Source organism: Chionomys nivalis, chromosome X (assembly GCF_950005125.1).
Source record: "Chionomys nivalis chromosome X, mChiNiv1.1, whole genome shotgun sequence".
Taxonomy (NCBI): Eukaryota; Metazoa; Chordata; class Mammalia; order Rodentia; family Cricetidae; genus Chionomys; species Chionomys nivalis.
Window position 1 is genome coordinate 114,902,118 of NC_080112.1, and position 20,814 is coordinate 114,922,931.

General features: G+C 36.9%; 1 pseudogene; it reads left to right on the top strand.

Moving 5' to 3' along the window:
• The first annotated feature begins 284 nt into the window (after positions 1 to 284).
• LOC130867877 (60S ribosomal protein L6-like) lies at positions 285 to 1,194 on the top strand (annotated as a pseudogene).
• Positions 1,195 to 20,814: the final 19,620 nt, after the last annotated feature.

A 20,814-nucleotide genomic window follows, 5' to 3' on the forward strand; every position in this document is an offset into this window, starting at 1 on the left:
GGCATCAGTAACACAATGGCATCTTTATCAAGGAATAGAACATTACTAAGTACATTTTCTCACCTGACATTTATTAGTACTAATAGACCAATCTAGCTTCAATATGGCAAAAAATGAAATTCCTAAAATAAGAGTTTTTAAATACCTCAAAATAAAATTGCTTTCATTTGCATGTTAGTTTTCACCTGAACACTGAATTATTTTGTCTGAAGTCTTTGTGTATTCATTTAAAAAAGGAATGCTAGTTTACTAGTTTAGAACATATATTCTCGTCTCTTTCCCATCTTGCAAGATGGCGGGTGAAAAAGCCGAGAAACCTGATACAAAAGAGAAGAAACCTGCAGCCAAGAAGGGTGGCGGTGATGCCCCTGCCGCTGGTGCAGCCAAAAAGGGTAACCCTAAGGCTAAAAAGCTCAAGAAGGGGAAGCCCCATTGCAGCCGAAATCCAGTCCTTGTTAGAGGGATTGGCAGGTACTCCCGATCTGCTATGTATTCCAGAAAGGCCATGTACAAAAGGAAATACACAGCTGCAAAAACCAAGGTTGACAAGAAGAAGAAAAAGGAAAAGGTCCTTGCCACTGTCACAAAACCAGTTGGTGGTGACAAGAATGGTGGTTAAGCTTCGAAAAATGCCCAGGTATTATCCTACCAAAGATGTGGCTCGGAAGCTGCTGAGCCATGGCAAAAAGCCCTTCAGTCAGCACGTGAGACGCCTGCGTGCCAGCATCACTCCTGGGACTGTTCTCATCATCCTTACTGGGCGCCACAGGGGCAAGAGAGTGGTTTTCCTGAAGCAACTGGGCAGTGGTTTACTGCTTGTGACAGGACCTCTTGCCCTCAACAGAGTTCCTTTGAGAAGAACGCATCAGAAGTTTGTCATCGCCACCTCTACAAAAGTTGATATCAGCACAGTTAAAATCCCCAAACACCTGACTGATGCTTACTTCAAGAAAAAGCAGCTGCGTAAGCCCAGGCATCAGGAGGGCGAGATCTTTGACACAGAGAAGGAGAAATACGAGATTACAGAGCAGCGCAAGGCTGATCAGAAAGCAGTGGACTCGCAGATTCTGCCAAAGATCAAAGCTGTTCCTCAGCTGCAGGGCTACCTGCGCTCTCAGTTCTCTCTGACGAACGGGATGTATCCTCACAAACTGGTTTTCTAAATTGCTGACGACCTAATTAAACAGCTTTATGTGTAAAAAAAAAAAAAAAAAAAAAAAAAAAAGAACATATATTCTCCTGAAGGCGAAGGCGTAAGTCACAAACAAATCCCACACCAGTTTGGAATTATGATTAATAGAATGGTTATTTATTTAAAGGGGAAAAAACTTATAGATCACCTTCCCAGACAATAGCCCTCTGTGCAATCAGGAAGGGAGTCTAGTCGGCGGAAGTGGAGCAGGAAGTAAGAGAGAGCAAGGAAGGAAGTGGCGGCTTTTTTAAAGGGAGAGAGACCACTCCCCAATGGGCTGGTATCTCAGCAGCTATTGGCTGGAGGAGTGGAAGGACCTCCCGCAAAACCTCCCCCTTTTGTTTAAGTAAGAGAGTACTAAACCTACTATGAAATTATATACAATAAGTACAAATATCCTATTCTAACTAGCTTAGGTCTTATATAATGAATAGCTTGGCCAAGCCATGAGAGGAAAGTAACTACATTTATATAGTCTTCAACCCCATCGAAGATCTAAGAAGGAAAATAATGTTACCTGAGTAATTAGGAAGTGGAATCAAACAACTTCCAAGACATGCAACAAATCACAGAGACAACTAGCTACCTGGGCAATCACCCAAGGTCATGTTTGCAGCATTGAAACAACCAACTTTGGCTAAGGCCTAACATAACTGACATACCATTTTCAAAGGCAAGAAACTTGTCAAAACTATCTTACCCTGTCTTGGCAGGATATGACAGTCCTGTTTTTTCCATTTACGGATACTCTGTATCTCTGTCAGTGGTTGAGGTATGGGCATTTCTTTGCCCAAAGGCCAGTTCAGCCAAGAAGAAAGGCTCCAGATGGAGTGTCTTTGGTGCACAACATTCTCTCGTGAATAGAGCGGTGTTGCCAGGAGCAATTGTGTCTCGCTACCACAAAACTCTGAGTTAGATTAAAGGCCATTTTCTATAGCTCTTTGAAGAGGTTGAAGATTATCTATCTATACTGAGTATAATCTCTATGTATCTAAAGAACCTGATTAGTCTAATTATAAATGACAAACTCAGAATACTATTGATCTATATAATTCTCAATACCTAACTTGAAGACTAAGACAATAAATGACTGTGAAACAAACGAGCACAATGATCTCCAAATATAAACAATGTACAAATATACATTGTAGTATGGTAAATATATATCAATACACAAACAATATATAAGTATCTTAATCAGAGGTAGAAATGTACACTGTAATATGGTAAATATATACAATATATATATATATCAATACAATATATGTCAATACATAAAAAATGTTTTAAACAGAGGTAGAAACATGCATGCATACAATAATCAATATAATTTTACTTTGTATCAATATATAAGAATCGATATCAATATATTTGTCTCAAAACAATAACTCACAAGTACCAACAAGTACCAATCTATTATCCCATCATCCCATTATCCCTCTCTTCTTTTTTTTTAAATGATCCCTGAGCTTATAAAATTCCTCCCCCAACCCTCAACCATATACTAATTATAAACAACCCCTAAATGATGTCCCTAAACCCAAGGGCAAACTTTACTGGGAGAGGGGATGTCATCCTCTATGTCGCTGTCATTTCTAGAGTTTTGGATTTCTTGTTTACTTAGGTAATATCCTTCTGGAGTCTTTAATGGCGTTAAAAAATGGTTAGTTATAGTTCTGGTTTTCCATTATTATGATAAAGATAATATATATATAAATATTGTAACTGTAATTCTTGTTTTATAACTGTTTTGCTATATGTAATTTTACTATGTTAAAATGAAAGCCTTCTTTTTTGTTTAAACAGAAAAATGGGAAATGATGGAGGAGGGTCATCTTTCTATCTGTTGCTTTCATTGGTTAATTAATAAAGAAACTGCTTGGCCTCTGATAGGGTAGAATTTAGATAGGTAGCATAAACAGAACAGAATGCTGGGAGAAAGAAGCCAAGTGAGTGAGTCGCCATGATTCTCCCGCCGGACACAGATGCAGGTTAAGATTCTCCCTGGTAAGCCACCAGCTCATGGTGCTACACAGAATATTAGAAATGGGTTAGATCAATATGTAAGAGCTAGCCAATAAGAGGCTGGAACTAATGAGCCAGGCAGTGTTTAAAAGAATACAGTTTCTGTGCAATTATTTCGGGTAAAGCCATGCGGGCGACAGGGTGCCGGGGACGCAGCCCCACAGTTCCTATTACTACATTCTCCCATATGTCAGGAAAAAATCATTAGTTGCAAGCTATACCACCTTCCAGGGAAAATAAAGTGGCATTTACATTTTAACATAATTTTTCTCTATTTTTTAATATTTAGTATATTATTATTTAATAATGTGTGCATATTAAGTTGGAAGGGAAAGTAGATATGTGGGAAAAACTGCATCTGATATTCCAAGAAAATGCAAGCACATAAAAATAAAAAGACATAAATAATAAAACAGTATAATAGTATAAGATACCATGGATAGTCTTAGTAATTAAGTTTTTATTTGTATGATGTGGACTTTAGAAATTACATAATTACTATGGGGCTCAAAATCATAACATTCAGTTCTAATTAAGGAATATTTATCATATCCTGAGGGCAGGTATAACTATTAAACTGCTTGTGGGCAAAGGAGGTATTAAAGTTTAATGCTTGGCTGTCATTTTTTGTTTTACATATTATTTTTATAGAGTTTATAAAGATGAAAATTGGTGACAAAGTTTAAACAATGAAGCTAATGATATAAGATAATATTAAACTAGACAAAATGAAAACAGAATTGGAAGAATAAGGATGCACAGGTATAATAAGTGAAGAATGAAATGTTCCTTAAGGAGAATATCTCTTCTAAGACAGCAGGTATATGAGAAAACAAATTCTTCAGGCTAGTTGACTCAATTTTGTTCTAGCTATAAGGCATTTGATGTTAAACAAGTAATCTAATCTTAACTGTCTAGTCTGTCTCTCTCTCTCTCTTGCTATCTATCTATCTATCTATCTATCTATCTATCATCTATCTATCTCCTGTGATTAACTTAAAATAAATTAGTAGAAACATTAATTGAAACAGTTTAAGATACACCCATTAAATTTAATAAACTTCCAGATACCTCAAATTTTAAGAATTTAAAATGTATTTTATTTTAATTTTATTAATTAGGTGCAAGTTAAAACAATATGTTTTAATTATATTCACCCTTCTACTTCCAACATTTCCCAGACATACACCTCCCTACACACCCAACATTGTATCTTTTGAAAGAATAAAAGAAATCTTCTTTTTTTTTTTTAAAGAAATCTTCTTAATCAATTTCTGCTGCTGAAATATTCTGGAATACCCTGTCTTACCCTGGCGAATGATCAAATTACCAGGGAATACATCAAAGAAAACAATCTTTCTTTGTCTAGCAGCTAACAATTATTAATAATTCCAGGATTTGGAGTAGGATTCTTTCTCTCTCTCTCTCTCTCTCTCTCTCTCTCTCTCTCTCTTTCTCTCTCTCTCCTCTCTCTCTGTGTGTGTGTGTGTGTGTGTATAAAATGGTGGCAAACATCTTTCATTTGATGGAAGAAGCAAATTATATAAAGAAAATAGTGTACAATGAAGTTGCATGTCCTTGTGGAAAATATATTCCAACTATTAAAATCAAGGTTATCAGAGCTCTGGATATGAGTTAAACTTTAGTTTAAATCAGCAAAGTGAACATGCATTCAAGAAAAACACTAATTTCAAAACAACATATACGTACATTAATTTCATTCATATGATACCTTGATCACAGCAATTTTTGGAAGAAATTATTAATTTGTCCCAGAGACCATCATTCCAGGGAAGGCAAGACAGTGGTTCTTGAGGTAGCTAGTCACATTACATCTACATTTAAGAGCAGAAAGCAACGAATCACTTCATCAGTGCTAGTTCTCAGCTCATATTTTCTACTCCTATATAGTTTGAGATTTGATTAACTTCATAGGGAACAATCTCAATCACTGTGTTTGTGTTTTCCACTTCAATTAATGTAATTGAGATAAACCCTCATAGGTAAACCTAATTATATAACCCTTCATTGAGGTACCATTCCCAAGTGATCCTAGATTGTGTCAAGTTGACACTCAAAACTGATAAATATAGGTAGTTTCATGACAATTCCTCAAGTTGCATTAAATCTTTCTATATAGGCAAAGGCTTTGATATTTAAGCAGTATGAACCCAGGTTTCCTTTCCTTCCCACAATTCACAGTGAGCAAAAGATTTCCTAACTATCTTGTGTATCTCTTCTAATGTGAGAGATAACTGAAGACCTGCTTTCAGATGTATGCCTCTGGCCTACTTAGTAATTCAGACAATAAAACCAATAAAAGCTGTCAATAAAAGTTATAGGGCATCATGGTTAAATAGCCTAAGCAAACAGTCCTAGTCAGACAGCCAGGTGGCAGGGCTCTGAGTTATAGTTTAATGGTGGGTGAGAACAGACAACATTATACAACAAACCCACATGGGAGTTTCTTGATGGGGAGTTGAAAGAGAAAGTTGTGCTAGTAGACTGGGAAAGGGAAGTGAGGCAGAAGAGAATGAGGGATTGGTGGATGATGTTGGAAGGCCATTGGTTAATTAATAAAGAAACTGCTTGACTTCATAGGTTAGAACATAGGTGGGTGGATTAAACAGAACAGAATGCTGGGAGGAAGAAGAAGTGAGCTGAGAAGCCATAGCTCTGCTCCCCAGGGCAGACAAAATGAAGCTCCAACCCAGGATGGACATAGACTAGAATCTTCCTGGTAAGTGCACCTCAAGGTGCTACACACATTCATAGAAATGGGCCAGGCAGTGTTTAAAAGAATATAGTTTTTGTGTTGTTATTTCAGGGCATAAGCTAGCCAGGCAGCCGGGAGCTGGGTGGCAGGAACACAGCCCGCAGCTCCTTCAACAGAATGGCGCCCAACGTGTGGACAATTGAATCCACAGAAAGCCTGAGAAAGCTTGGGAAAGAATAGAGTAAAGCATGTTTTCTTGGTAGCAGCAATTTCTCAGGTCTGCTCTGCTTGCTAGAGGCAAGCAAGCACTCTCATCTAGGAGAGGCTTCCTGACTCAGCTTTAGCTGCAAAACCCTGCAGCTCATTAAGAGGTCCTGCCATGAAACACTTAAATAAAAGCTGACTGCATGCTTGTTTGTTTTCAGCCGTAGCAGGAAAAAAGTTGTGCTGTTTTATTTAAAATGCTGGCTTTCTCGTCTATCCTGCCAGGGCAAACTCTGACTCTTTCAGTCAGTCAGTTCAAATGAGTGTGATCTGTGAGCAGAATGCTACAACTTGCTTGCTGGCAGGGACTTTGAAATGCCACAGAGTTGTGGCGATAAAAATGGCTCCAGCAGTACCTCTGCCATGAGGCTGGAAAGCTAAGGAATGGGCTGGATCTAGCTGGCAAAGCCAAGGCTTTAATGCTACCCATATTGCTCAGTAATTTAAAGGCTCGTGTGGTCAGAAAAAGAGAGATTTACAGTAAAGAGAGATTCAAAGACAAAGAAAACCTTTAAATGATTTACAGTGTGTTTAAAAATATATGCAGGCTAAAAGTTAAAGTTCTTAAAAGTCAAAAAAGGAAGAAAAAAAGGAGTTGGATATGGTAGTACACACCTTTAATCCCAACACTTGGGAGGCAGAGGGAGATTGACCTCTGTGACCTCAAAGTGTGGTAGCATACACCTTTAATCCCAATGCCTAGAAGGCAGAGACAGAAGGATCTCTGAGAGTTCAAGGACAGCCTGGTCAACAGAGTTATTCCTGGTCAAAGATATACAGAGAACCTATCTCAAAAAGCAAAAAATAAAAGGAAAAATAAACGAAATAAAGGTTAAAATAAAGCCGCACAAAGATGGAAAATACAATGAGAATCTTGATACTATCTGCTATTATGCTCTGTTTGAATTCTTTGAATGCTGAGGAAGGAGCAACAGATGCTAAAAGATATTTGTTTATAAATGCTGTTGAACTAATCCAACATAGATATTTTGAAAATACCTTGACTTCAGAATTTGGATCTAAGGATATGATACTTTGGAAAAGAGTTTCTTCTTTTGTTTTCACAGAGGATGAGACCCTGTGGATTACTTCTATCACAATATGGTATGATAAACCAGGCCCTCCTGAAAGGTTGCTGTGAACACCCTCAAAAAATTACTTCACTCAACTGCAGACTGAGAGGAACCTAGCAGATAGGTTATACCATGAAAGACCTGATTAACAGCGCCCCCATTCAGCATGAAGCAGTTTGAAGAGAAATAACTGCACCCATATTCCCCAATATTGTTTATAAATGTTCTTTTATATTTAAAAGGGGATATGATATAGATATGGATAATTTACATTGGTATAAGTTTTGCTTTGTTGTTATAAATTTAAGGGCAATTTTGTTATATATATGTATGTATATATATATACATATATATATGTATGTATTTCTGATCTTGATTAAGGTATTGTGATTTTGTAGTTCATTTAAAAATGTAATGTATATAGATTGTTAATAGATAATCATCTATAATAGTCAAGCTTGTAGCTATGTTAGTTATATTTTCTAGATATATGAGATATATTTCAGTAAGATAGGCATTTTTCATATCTTTCAAAGACTACGGAATATGACATTTAATGTTTTAATAACTTAGGGTTTTTCATGACAATGAGACGTCTCGTCTGCTCCTGGCAGCACCAATCTACTTCAAGAAGAAAATGGGCATTGAAGAGGCACCTTATGGAGTTTGATAGCCATTTGGACAAGAAACTGCTCTTGCCTGGACTATTGCATTAACTGGACACAGAGAACCCACAGAGAGAGGACTACTGAACTTGCCTAAAGGTGAGATGATCTTCTGGGGTTCCTGATTCATGAAAGAGTCTGCGAGACATTCTGCAGGATACAGCAGATAGTGACTGAACTGCCTTTGAAATTTCCTGCTTCATGGAAATGTCTCTGGATACCACCAGCCTTTAGGCCAAAGATGGATGCCCCAATGGTACAGAGGAACTTTGGGTGACTGTCCAGGCAGTGAGATGTCTCTGTGATTTCTAGAGTTTTGTAAGTTGCTTACTTCTCATTTACTTAGATAATATTATATCCTTCTGGAGTCTTTGATGAAGTTGAAGAATAGATAGATAGATAGATAGATAGATAGATAGATAGATAGATAGATAGATAGAGTTGTTTTCCTTTGTTATGATAAAAGATAAAATAGATGTAAATGTTGTAACTGTAATTCTTACTTGATAACTGTTTTGTTATATGTAATTTTGCTATGTTAAAGTGAAAGCCTTTCCTTTTTGTTTAAAGAGAAAAAGGGAAAATGATGTGGGAAGGTCATTCGTTAATTAATAAAGAAACTGCTTGGCTTCATAGGTTAGAACATAGGTGGGTGGAGTAAACAGAACAGAATGCTGGGAAGAAGAGGAAGTGAACTGAGACGCCATAGCTCTGCTCCCCAGGGCAGACACGATGAAGCTCCGACCCAGGATGGACGTAGGCTAGAATCTTCCTGGTAAGTGCACCTCACGGTGCTACACACGTTAATAGAAATGGGCCAGGCAGTATTTAAAAGAATACAGTTTTTGTGTTGTTATTTCGGGGCATAAGCTGGCCAGGCGGCTGGGAGCTGTGTGGCAGGAACGCAGCCCGCAGCTCCCACAACAGGTGGATCTCAGTTTTAAATGGGCCTTGGCACATATGTACAGAGACTTACAGCACCCACACAGTGCATGGAAGGAATGAGGTATAGCCTTAGGTTGGTTAGGACTTTGCCTGAATACTGACAAGCACATGTGTGGCCATGGGATCCTGGGGTTGGCTAGATATTTGCCTAAATACTGACAGGTACATCTTGCCAGGTGACAGGGAGCAGGAGCATAATGCCTAAATGCTAACACTCTGGGTCACATTTGGATACTAAGTTAGTCTGCTAAATTAATATGGTATTAAACTAACTTCTAACAGCTATCATTATAACTATAGATTAGTGCATCTCTCAACCCTCATAAGTTTCTATTTGCAATACATGGTGATTAACACAGGTCCACAACTGATTAAAGTACACAGAATAAGAGACAGAAGCATTGTGGAATATTTGCTTATCTATGTAAAGATGTGTTACATTTGTTTATGTTATAGAACATTTGTTTAACTATGTAAAAGTGTGTTGCATTTGATTATATTATAGAATATTTGTTTAACTATGTAAAAGTGTGTTGCATTTGCTTATGTTATAGAATATTTGTTTAACTATGTAAAGGTGTGTTGCATTTGTTTATTTTGTGGAATATTTGTTTAACTATGTAATGATGTGTTACATTTGTTTAATTATGTAAACATGTATTGCCATTTTTACCTTGTGTGACTAAGGAACCTGACTGGTCTAATAAAAAGCTAATCAGCCAATAGCAAGGGAGGAGGTATAGACAGGACTTCCAGGCAGGAAGAGTAAGTAGGAGAAGGAATTTAGACTTGGGGAAGATTAAAAAGAGAAAGAGATGCTAGGAAAACATCAGCGGCCAGTCAGCCAGATGCAGAGGAAGTAGGAAAGTAGGACATAAAGAATGAAAGAAAGGCAGAAAGACCCAAAGCAAAGAGCAGATGAATAGAAACATGTTAAAATAAGTTAAAAGAGATAGTGGTGATGTGGGATTTCCCTCTGTAAGCTGGCAATATGTTTTATTACCATTGATTAATAAAGAAGCTGCTTTGTGCCTATGGCAGGGCAGAATAGAGAGAGACAGAATTCCAAGCAGAGATACAGGAGTAAAGAAATGCAGAGTCAGGAAGATCCCATGTAGTTGCTGAAGGAGACAGACGCTGGAACCTTACTGGTAAACCACAAGCCTCATGGTGATACATAGCATAATAGAACTGGGTTAATTTAAGATATAAGAGTTGGCTTATAAGAAGCCTAAGCTATTGGCCAAACAGTGTTGCAATTTATAGTTCCTGTGTGATGATTTTGGGTCTGAACAGCAGGAACATGAGCAAACAGTCTCTGCCTACATAGTGGGACAAGCCTATGCTTTCATTTATACTCAATAATAAGTCTCCCTGTCTTTATTTGGCAGCAGTTGACTGACCAAAAAAAGTTCAAACTACACAGCCGAATGCCCAACCCTATGTGGGACATGTATTTTGTTTGTTTTGTTTTGAAAATTAATTTTCCTCTCTAGGAATACATCGCTGAAGATGGACGCTAAAAATAAATTCCACACTAGCTCAGAATTTAGTACAATAAAGGGTTATTAACTTAGGAGTAGAGTTATTAACTTAGGAGTGGATCACAGTCCTCTGCTCAAATGGGAAAACAGCAACCAATTCAGCAGATGGAAGAGAGGGGTTGCACGTTTTACATTGGCATTTATAGTATAAGAGACCACACATAAGTAGGTGGGTAACTTAAAGGCAACTGACTGAAGGAATTCATATAGCACCTCCCCATTCTGTTTAAATAAGAGAGTTCTAAGCCTAACATAAAATTATATACAATAAGAACAAATATTAAATATAAAATTAGAATTACAAACAGAATATACAATATCAAACAAAAAACATGTGATAAATGTTTCAATAATTATCCTATACTAAGGAGTCTAAGTCTTGAATTATAAGTAACTTGGCCAAGTCATGAGAGGAAAGTAATTATGACTATTTAGTCTTCAACCCCATCAAAGGCCCAAGAAATAATACTATGTGAGTAAGCAGAAAGTACAATCAAGCAACTTCCAAAATGTATAACAAATTACAGAGACAACTGGCTACCTGGACAAACACTCAAAGTCTCATTTGCAATGTAGGAGCAACCAACTTTGGCTAAGACCTAGAGTAATTGACAGACCATTTTCAGAGTCAGGACATTTTTCAAAACCATCTTATCATGTCTTGGCCAGATTTGACAGTCATTTTTCTTGTATCCTGCTTGTCCTGTCCGGGCATTATCCATTTTGTCAGTGGTTGATACATGGGCAGTTCCTTGCCCAAAGGCCAGTTTTGCTGAGAACCAAACAAGCTCTCAGTGGAGTGTCTTCAGTGCTCAACACTTTCTCAGGAATTGATTGGTGATGCCATCAGCAATCTTGTCTTACATCAACAAAACCCTAAGTTATTCAAATGCCATATTTTAAAACTCTTTGAAGTGGTTGAAGTTTACCTATCTATACATAATACAATCTCTATGTATATAAAAACCTGATTAGTCTAACTATAACTATAACAAACATGGATGACTATTGACTATAATTCTTAATACCTATATAACTTAAAGACTAAACTTCATATTAGAATATTAAACAATCTTTAAACAACTGTGCAACAAATGAGGACAATAATCTCAAAATGTAAACAATGTATAAGTTTCTTTATCAGAGGTATAAATATATATTGCAATATAATAAACATATGCTAAAATTGTATCAGTACATAAAATGTCTTAAGCAGGAATAGAAGCATGCATGTATACAATATGACAAAATAACTTTGCAAAGATATACAAATATCATAGACAAAAATAGGAACATATTTAATATAAGTTTGTATCAATATATAAAAATCTATAGCAGTGTAAATTGCCTTTAAATAATAGCTCACAATATTTACGCTATTACTCACTATTATTATTAGTGTGAGTAAGCTTATACTAATCCATTATCCCACCCCAATTTCCCTTTTATTTTCAAAGAGATCCTTGATCCTACATAATTTCCCCCCAACCCGCAACCCTATACCAATTTTAACCAAACCCTAATTGATGTTCCTAACCCTGAGGATAACCTTTGTTGGGAGAGGGGATGTTGTCTTCTAGAATTACTTCTAGCTGTCATGGGGGCAATGTTTTTTCTATGGGATCCTTTGGAAGTAAAATGATGGTTAAGTTTCAAGATTACTGTCTGGTATAATTGCAAATAGTCTCTGAGTATTCAGCAGGGTTTTTCTAAAGTTCCTATTTGGAGTTCTGACCAGAACATTATTTTTAAAAAGTGCACTATTTCAGCTAAACAAGTTGGAACCATCTTGAGCAGCTGGTACCCAAAATAGGTCTTATAGCAGCTCTATCAGCATCATGACATTATATCAACCAGATGGAGTTGTTTTTGTGGGACCCCATCTTCTTCCTTGAAAATTCAAAGATTACTGCAGAAAGACTCAATATTCACTGTGTAAAACATAAACATTATTTATATAGACATATATTCAATGAAAGGTATGAAAAAGACAAAAATAGGTATGAAGAAAAGCAAAAATTTTTCTAAATTCTTTATTCTTTCTGTCCCGTAGCTGGTTGGCTCTTGATATGAGACAGAAACTCAGAATTTTTCTTTTAATAACATGCTTGGATTTAGAGAAGGACAGAGCTGTTGTCCAACTCAAAGGCCAGCTTTGATTTTTAAGTGAGTCATGATGGTTACTGTAGTTTATGTTCAGAGATTCTCACCCTCAGATAACCTATACCCATAAGTCAAAATTTTCTTTGCTTGGTGATCCTATCTGGAAAATTATCTTTTCCACATTAGGCATCTAGATGTCCAGTGTCTCTTGATTTTTTGAAGATGAATATTTTCCTGCAAAGACAAGAACAGAACCCTGTCCCAGTCCTTATGAGGTTTTCTTACCACCTGTATTGTTGTCATCACCTCTGTGGACAAGCCATCATTTTTCTTTCTGAAGAGATTTCTCTTTTTCAGACCAAATCTTTATTAATTTTGATGCTATCAATGACTTTTCTTTTCCTATTGAAACAAAGAACAAAACCCCTTCCCCAATGTAGCACATCTGCTTTCCATTGTGAGGTCAACACATCCTTGAAATATACTGGCTGATTTAATTCAGAAAACTTTTCTATTATCCAATGTCTCTTTGCTGCTATTGTTCCTTTCTCATTAGCATTAAGAAAATTCAAGGTTAATAAACCGTTATGTAATCTATTTCTGGGCGTATTTTCCATCCCTTTCTGTTTGTTTCACATATCCTTTATAGTTTGATTTGAACTTTCTATAACTGCCTGACCTATAGGATTGTTTGGTATACTTGTAATATGCTTTATATTATGATAAGCAAAAAACTGTTTCATTTTCTTAGAGATATAAGTTGGACCATTATCTGTCTTTATTTTTGCAGGTATACCCATGATGACCACAACTTCTAATAAATATGTAATTACTGAATCAGCATTTTCTGGGCTCAAAGAAGTTACCCATTGAAAACGTGAATGAGTGTCAATGGTGTGGTGTACATATTTTAATTTTCTAAAATCTGCAAAGTGGAATACATCCATCTGCCAGATTTTATTCCTTTGAGTACCATTTGGGTTACTCCCAGCAGATAGCAGAGTTTGGTTATGGAGAAGGCAAGTAGGATATCTCTTGATAATCTCCTTAGCTTGCAGCTGTGTAATAGAAAACTCTTTAAACCTTGGCTATTGATATGTTGTTTCTTATGAAATTCTGATGCCTTCAACATACTTCCAATCCATAATCAATCAATTTCTTCATTACCTTGTGCTAGAGGACTTGGCAGACACGTATGAGATCGGATGTGTGATATGTGTATGGGAAAAAGCCTATTTCTGACTATATCTTGAACTTCTATGAATAATGAAGCCAATTCTGTATCATTTGATATAAATTAATCTGTTTCAATATGCAAGACAACTCTTTCTGCATACTATGAATCAGTAACTATATTAAGAGGTACTTTAAAATTCCTTAGTACCATGAGAATAGCATATAATTTTGCCTTTTGGATAGAAATATAAGGGATTTGTTCCACCTTACTTAAATCTTCTGATTTGTAACCTGCCTTTCCTGATTTATTTGCATCAGTATAGAATGTACAGGCTCCAGTTATTGGTGTGTTCTGTACAATTCAGGGAAGGATCCAAGTAGTTCTCTTTATGAGGTTAATTCTATCATTTTGGGATAATTGCTATTAATCTGTCTTAAAAATTAGCATAAGCTCTTTGCCAAGGTTCATTGTCTTCCCATATTTTTTTTTGTAATTTCATCAGTAGTAATAGGCACTATAATCTCTGCTGGGTCTAAACCTGCTAGTTGACAAAGTCTCAATTTCCCTTTCATAATTAAAGAAATTATAATTCAAAGAAATAAAAAGTTATATGTTACTTTTCAATTCCTGAGAGATGAGAGATATTATCAGTGATTACACAATAGAACCTATCTACCAAAAGAAAAGTCAAGAGCAATACACAGAAGTTATAGATAATGTGTACATAAGCTAAATTAGAAAATCACCCAAATACTAAAGAAGACAAATGCTTCAAAGTTACCTGTGAAACACTAACATTTTCACATGAGGGTCTTTATAAATAGAAAAAGTACTGCAATGTGTTGAAGGTGTGTCTCATAAAAATAAATCAGTCTTCAAAGACGTGGAGAGGTTTCTGAGTTTCACTGATGTTATCGTTTTTATTCTATTTGCTATAAATTTTATGATTATGATCTTTATATTAGATCCTAATAATTAGCAATTTTCTTACTAAAAGATTAGCTGAATACACAGAAAAAAGAAATAAGAACTTTGGTAATGAAATAAAACAAGGATTACCTTTTACAAAAAGTTTGGAAAATAACTTATACCAAATGAATTTTTAAACCTTTTAAGAATTAAAAAAATAGGCAAATCCTAAAAAGAAGCAGCAGATATCATTCTGAATAATTGCACTATACAAATTAAATGCTAACTGAAAAATAGCTTAAAGAATGAGAGAAATAAGATACACAGTTCAATTAAAGGAGGAAGATAAGTCTATATCTTATAAACTTGGCTGAGTAATTTCAACCAGTAGATTAATTAGGGACTGACCTAAAATACTGGTTTTAAATATGATTAAAGTGAATAAAATGAATAAAAGAAATAAGTACAATATGAAAAACATTGGAAATATCAATAAAATAATAAACTTGGAAATTGAGATATGACTCAGTGTTTAAGAACATTTTCTGCTCTTGCAGATGACATGGATTGAGTTCATAGCACTCACTTGGTATCTATAGGGGATTTCTGCAGATTTCCACAACACAGGTCAGCAACAGGATAGCCAATAGAAGCACCAGTGAGAACCCGCTGATAGTGTAGCAGAAGTCAGAGGCCTTTAACTAGATCAATGACTCCTAACAATAAACACTTGCAAGTATAGATGAATGGACTAAAGGGTAAACTGATTCACAGAACCACACTACAGTTTCCACTAGTATATTCTACTCCTTTATTTGTTGTTGTTTGTTTGCTTGCTTAGTTGGTTGGCCTTTGGATTTTATATAGAGTCTCCTTGATCAATAGCCATGCCCCAACTGTCAGCTACAAGCCCACCAGAAACCACTCCCCTAACTCATGCTCACAGAAGCTGCAAATATAGAACAACAAGTTATTTAGAGGAAATTTTGGGTCTGGGGGTCCACAATCCCCAACAATAGATCTTGAAAGCAATGAGAGAAGCAATTTATGACTTAGAAGGAATCTCCAGTGTGAGTGTTTCTGAATGAATCAAAGTCATACAATAGAGTTAAAGAAAAAACACCTTTATTAGCTGATGGAGGAAGGTCATTGGTTAAATAATAAAGAAACTGCCTAGGCCCATTTATAGGCCAGCCCTTAGGTGGGTGGAGTAAACAGACAGGATGCTGGGAGAAAGAAGCCGAGTAGGGAGTCGCCATGATTCTCCCACTCCAGACAGACGCAGGTTAAGATCTTTCCTGGTAAGCCAGCTCGTGGTACTACACAGAATATTAGAAATGGGTTAGATCAATAAGTAAGAGCTAGCCAATAAGAGGCTGGAACTAATGGGCCAGGCAGTGATTAAAAGAATACAGTTTCCGTGTAATTATTTCGGGGCATAAGCTAGCCATGCGGGCGGCCGGGTGCTGGGGACGCAGCCCTGCCGCTCATTATTACAACAGAGTGGCACCCAACGTGCTAATGAACTCCACGTAAAACCTGAGAGGGCTTGAAAAGGAGAGAGAGAGAATTTAAGACAGCTTTTTGCTGTTTGTGGGTTGCGTGTGGCAAAGAAATTGTCCTGACTCAACAACAGGAAAAAACTGGCTGTTTTAAAATTCCGGCTTTCTGGGCTCTGCCGCCATTGCGATCTCTGTCTGGCTCCTGCGGGAGACAGAGCTTTTGAATGGAGCATTTGGAGTAAAGTGCTACGATTTGTTTGATGGCAACTAGACTCACTGTGTGCCTAAAAGGAAGTCATTTTGTGCTGCGGCTCAGAGGCACAAGCAGCTCCACCATGCTACTGGTGCAATGTACAAGGATCAGAGGCACGAGCGGCTCCGCCATGTTGGACTGGGCGGGGCAAGCAAGCAGTACCTGTTTTTGACCTAGGAATGTCACAGCTTAGATTCTTAAGTGCTTAGCGATTTAAAAGCACAAAACAAAGTGCTCCTGGATAGTAAAAAAATTACAGATTCACAATAGAACTGATTCAGACACTGTTGGATGAATGTACGTAGGCTTGAGAGAGAGAAAAATATATATATAAAGAATAAAGTTAATGGTTTAAAAAAAGGGTAAAGTCTTTAAAGAGACAGAGTACAGATAGTTATAGATTAAAAGAAATAAAGAAAAATAAGCCACATAAAAATGGAAAATTCACAGAGAGTCTGGATTCTTTGTATTATTGTGTTTTCTTTAAAATTTTTGACTGTGAAGGAGCTAAATGCAGAGAGACATTTCATTATATGGGCTGCCAAGCTAAACCAGAATGGATATAAGGGTATTATGATTTCAGAATTTGGGTCTAAGCATATGATGCTTTGGAGAGGGTCTTCTTTTGTTTTCACAGAGGATGCGACCCTATGGATTTCTTCTATCCCAATATGGTATGATAGACCACGCCCTCCTGAAAGGTTACTGTGAACGCCCTCAAAAAATTACTTCACTCAACTGCCAACTGAGATGACCCTGACACACAGGTTACACCATGAAAGATCTGAATACAGCGCCCCCATTCAGCAGGAAGCAGTTTGGAGAGAAAAACTGCGCCCATATTCCCAAATATTGTTTATAAATGTTCTTTTACATTTAAAGGGGGAAATGATATAGGTATGAATAATTTGCATTGGTATGGATTTTAAGGTCAATTTTGTTATATGTATATGTATTTCTGATCTTGATTACTGTATTGTGATTGTGTAGTTCATTTAAAAATGTAATGTAAAATAGGAAATATAGGTTGTTAATGGATAATCATCAATAATAGTCAAGCTTGTAGTCATGTTAGTTAGATTTTCTAGATATATAGAGATATATTTCAGTTAGATAGGCATTCTTCATATCTTTCAAAGACTACAGAATATGGCATTTTAAATGTTTTAATAATTTAGGGCTTTTCATGACAATGACACACATCTGCTTCTGGCAGCACCAGCTACTTCAAGAGGAAGATGGGCATCGAAGAGGCTCTTTATGGAGTTTGATAGACATTTGGGCAAGAAACTGCTCTTGCCTGGACTGATGCATAAACGACACAAAGAACCCACAGAAAGAGGACTGCTGAACTTGCCTAAAGGTGAGATGGTCTTTCGGGGTTCCTGACTCATGAAAGAGTCTGCGAGACATTCTGCAGGACACAGCAAAAAGTGACTGAACTGTCTTTGGAATTTCCTGCTTGATGAACATGTCTGCTGGATACTATGGGCCTGTAGGCTGAAGACAGATGCCCCAACGGTACAGAGAAACTTTGGATAACTGTCCAGGCAGCGAGATGTCTCTGTCATTTCTAGAGTTTGAAGTATCTTACTTCTTGTTTACTTAGGTAATATTATATCCTTCTGGAGTCTTTGATGGAGTTGAAGAATGGTTAGTTATAGTTATAGTTTTCCTTAATTATGATAAAAGATAAAATAGATATAAATATTGTAACTGTAATCTTGCTTGATAACTATTTTGTTATATGTAATCTTACTATGTTAAAGTGAAAGCCATTTTTTGTTTAAACAAAAAAAGGGGAAATGATGGAGGAAGGTCATTGGTTAAATAATAAAGAAACTGCCTAGGCCCATTTATAGGCCAGCCCTTAGGTGGGTGGAGTAAACAGACAGGATGCTGGGAGAAAGAAGCCGAGTAGGGAGTCGCCATGATTCTCCCACTCCAGACAGACGCAGGTTAAGATCTTTCCTGGTAAGCCAGCTCGTGGTACTACACAGAATATTAGAAATGGGTTAGATCAATAAGTAAGAGCTAGCCAATAAGAGGCTGGAACTAATGGGCCAGGCAGTGATTAAAAGAATACAGTTTCCGTGTAATTATTTCGGGGCATAAGCTAGCCATGCGGGCGGCCGGGTGCTGGGGACGCAGCCCTGCCGCTCCTATTACAACAATTAGCATGATTCCCTAAAACTAAGTTAAGGGATCAGTTTCTATTTATTTATTTATTTATTTATTTATTTATTTATTTATTTATTTATTATGTGTACAGCATTCCTTCCATGTATGCCCGCAAGCCAGAAGGGGGCACCAGGTCTCATTATAGATGGCTGTGAGCCACCATGTGATGTGGTTGCTGGGAATTGAACTCAGGACCTCTGGAAGAGCAGTCAGTGCTCTTAACCACTGAGCCATCTCTCCAGCCCCCATGGGATCAGTTTCTTTACCCATCCACAAATGAATGTATAAAGAAAAATTGCATATTCAATAGAGTTCTAGGATCCATGAAAATAATATAACCATTACTAGTAAGAAAATAGAGCTTATCATGGTAAGGGAAATAAGGATGTTTCAAAAGATAAATAGCCTACACTTTTAGTCATATATAGATTAAAGAGGTAAAAATAATGTGAAGACAGTAGAGACATATCTGAGAAACTCAATATCCCATCTGTGTAGTAATTTATCACCACAATTCTTGCCTTAGAGATTTGTACTTTAGCTTGCAGGATTCACAGGTGACAAGGATCACTGTTTCTCTCCCAGCAACCTGTAGAGAAACTTGTGGGACTAAAAAGTTAGTTATTAGGTATTATCTGCCCTATTTTCATTATCCATTTTTCAACTGATGGGCATATAGGGTGGTTCTATTATTTAATTATTGTAATAGAGCAACAATGAACATGAATATGCAACTGCCTCCATAAGTGTATATAATGTTTCATTTTTGGTCTTTTCTAGTTGATGTTCTGTGTGTTCCTTATGTAGGAGGAGGCTGTTTGTTGGTTCTCTGGTGCCTGGCTAGTTTAAACTTAAATAATCACATAGAAACTGTATTAATTAAATTACTGCTTGGCCCATTATCTCTAACTTGTATTGGCTAAGTCTTACATATTAATTTAACCCATTTCAATTAATCTGTATATCACCACGAGGTTGTGGCCTACCAGCAAAGTTTCAGCACATCTATCTCTGGCAGTAGCTCCATGGCATCTCTCCTCTGACTCTGCCATTCTTTCTCCCAGCATACAGCCTAGCTTTTCCTGCCTAGTTCTGTTCTTCCCTGCCATAGTCTCAAAGCAGTTCTTTATTCATTAACCAATAAATGTAACACAAAGACAGAAGGATCTTCCACACAATCCTTATATCTGTATCGGAATGTCTTTCCTTATTTTGGGAAGTCATCTTCTATGATCTTGTCAAAAATCTGGTCTAGGCCATTTACTTGAGTTTCTTCTTCCTCTTTTGTGCCTTTAATTTGAAGATTTTTTTCTTGGTGCTGTTTCTTTTAATTTTGAGATTATAATGTAAATACAATATCCCTGTTTTCTTTTCTCCCTCTGTAGTAGGAGCTGTGGGCTGGCGTTCCTGCCACCCAGCTGCAGCCACCTGGCTAGATCATGCCCCAAAATAACAATACACAAATTGTATTCATTTAAAGAATTCTTGGTCCATTAGCTCTAGTTTCTTAGTGGCTAATTCTTACATCTTGATTACCCATTTCTATTAATGTGTGTAGCACCCCAAGATGCACTTACCGGAAAGATTCTAGCCTACATTCATCCTGGGTCAGAGCTTCATCGCGTCTGCCTTGGAGAAGAGCGGCAGGGCGTCTGAGCTCACTTCCCTTCTTTCCAGCATTCTATTCTGTTTACTCCACCTACCTAAAGGCTGGCCAATCAAATGGGCCAAGGCAGTTTCTTTATTAGCCAATGACCTTCCTCCATCATCTCCCCTTTTTCTGTTTAAACAGAAAGGAAAGGTATTCACTTTAACATAGCAAAATTACATATAACAAAACAGTTATCAAGCAAGAATTACAGTTACAATATTTACATCTATTTTATCTTTTATCGTAACAAAGGAAAACAGCTATAACTATCTATCTATTCTTCAACTCCATCAAAGACTCCAGAAGGATATAATATTACCTAAGTAAACAAGTAAGAATCTTCCAAAACTCTAGAAGTGACAGAGACATCTCGCTGCCTGGACAGTCACCCAAAGTTCTTTTGTACCGCTGGGTCATCCATCTTCGGCCTTCAGGCCCATAATATCCAAAGACATTTCCATGAAGCAGGAAATTTCAAAGGCAGTTCAGTCAATACCTGCTGTGTCCTGCAGAATGTCTCGCAGACTCCTTCATGAATCAGGAACTCCAAAAGGTCATCTCACCTTTAGGAAATTTCAGCAGTCCTCTCTCTGAGGCTTCTCTGGGTCCAGTTT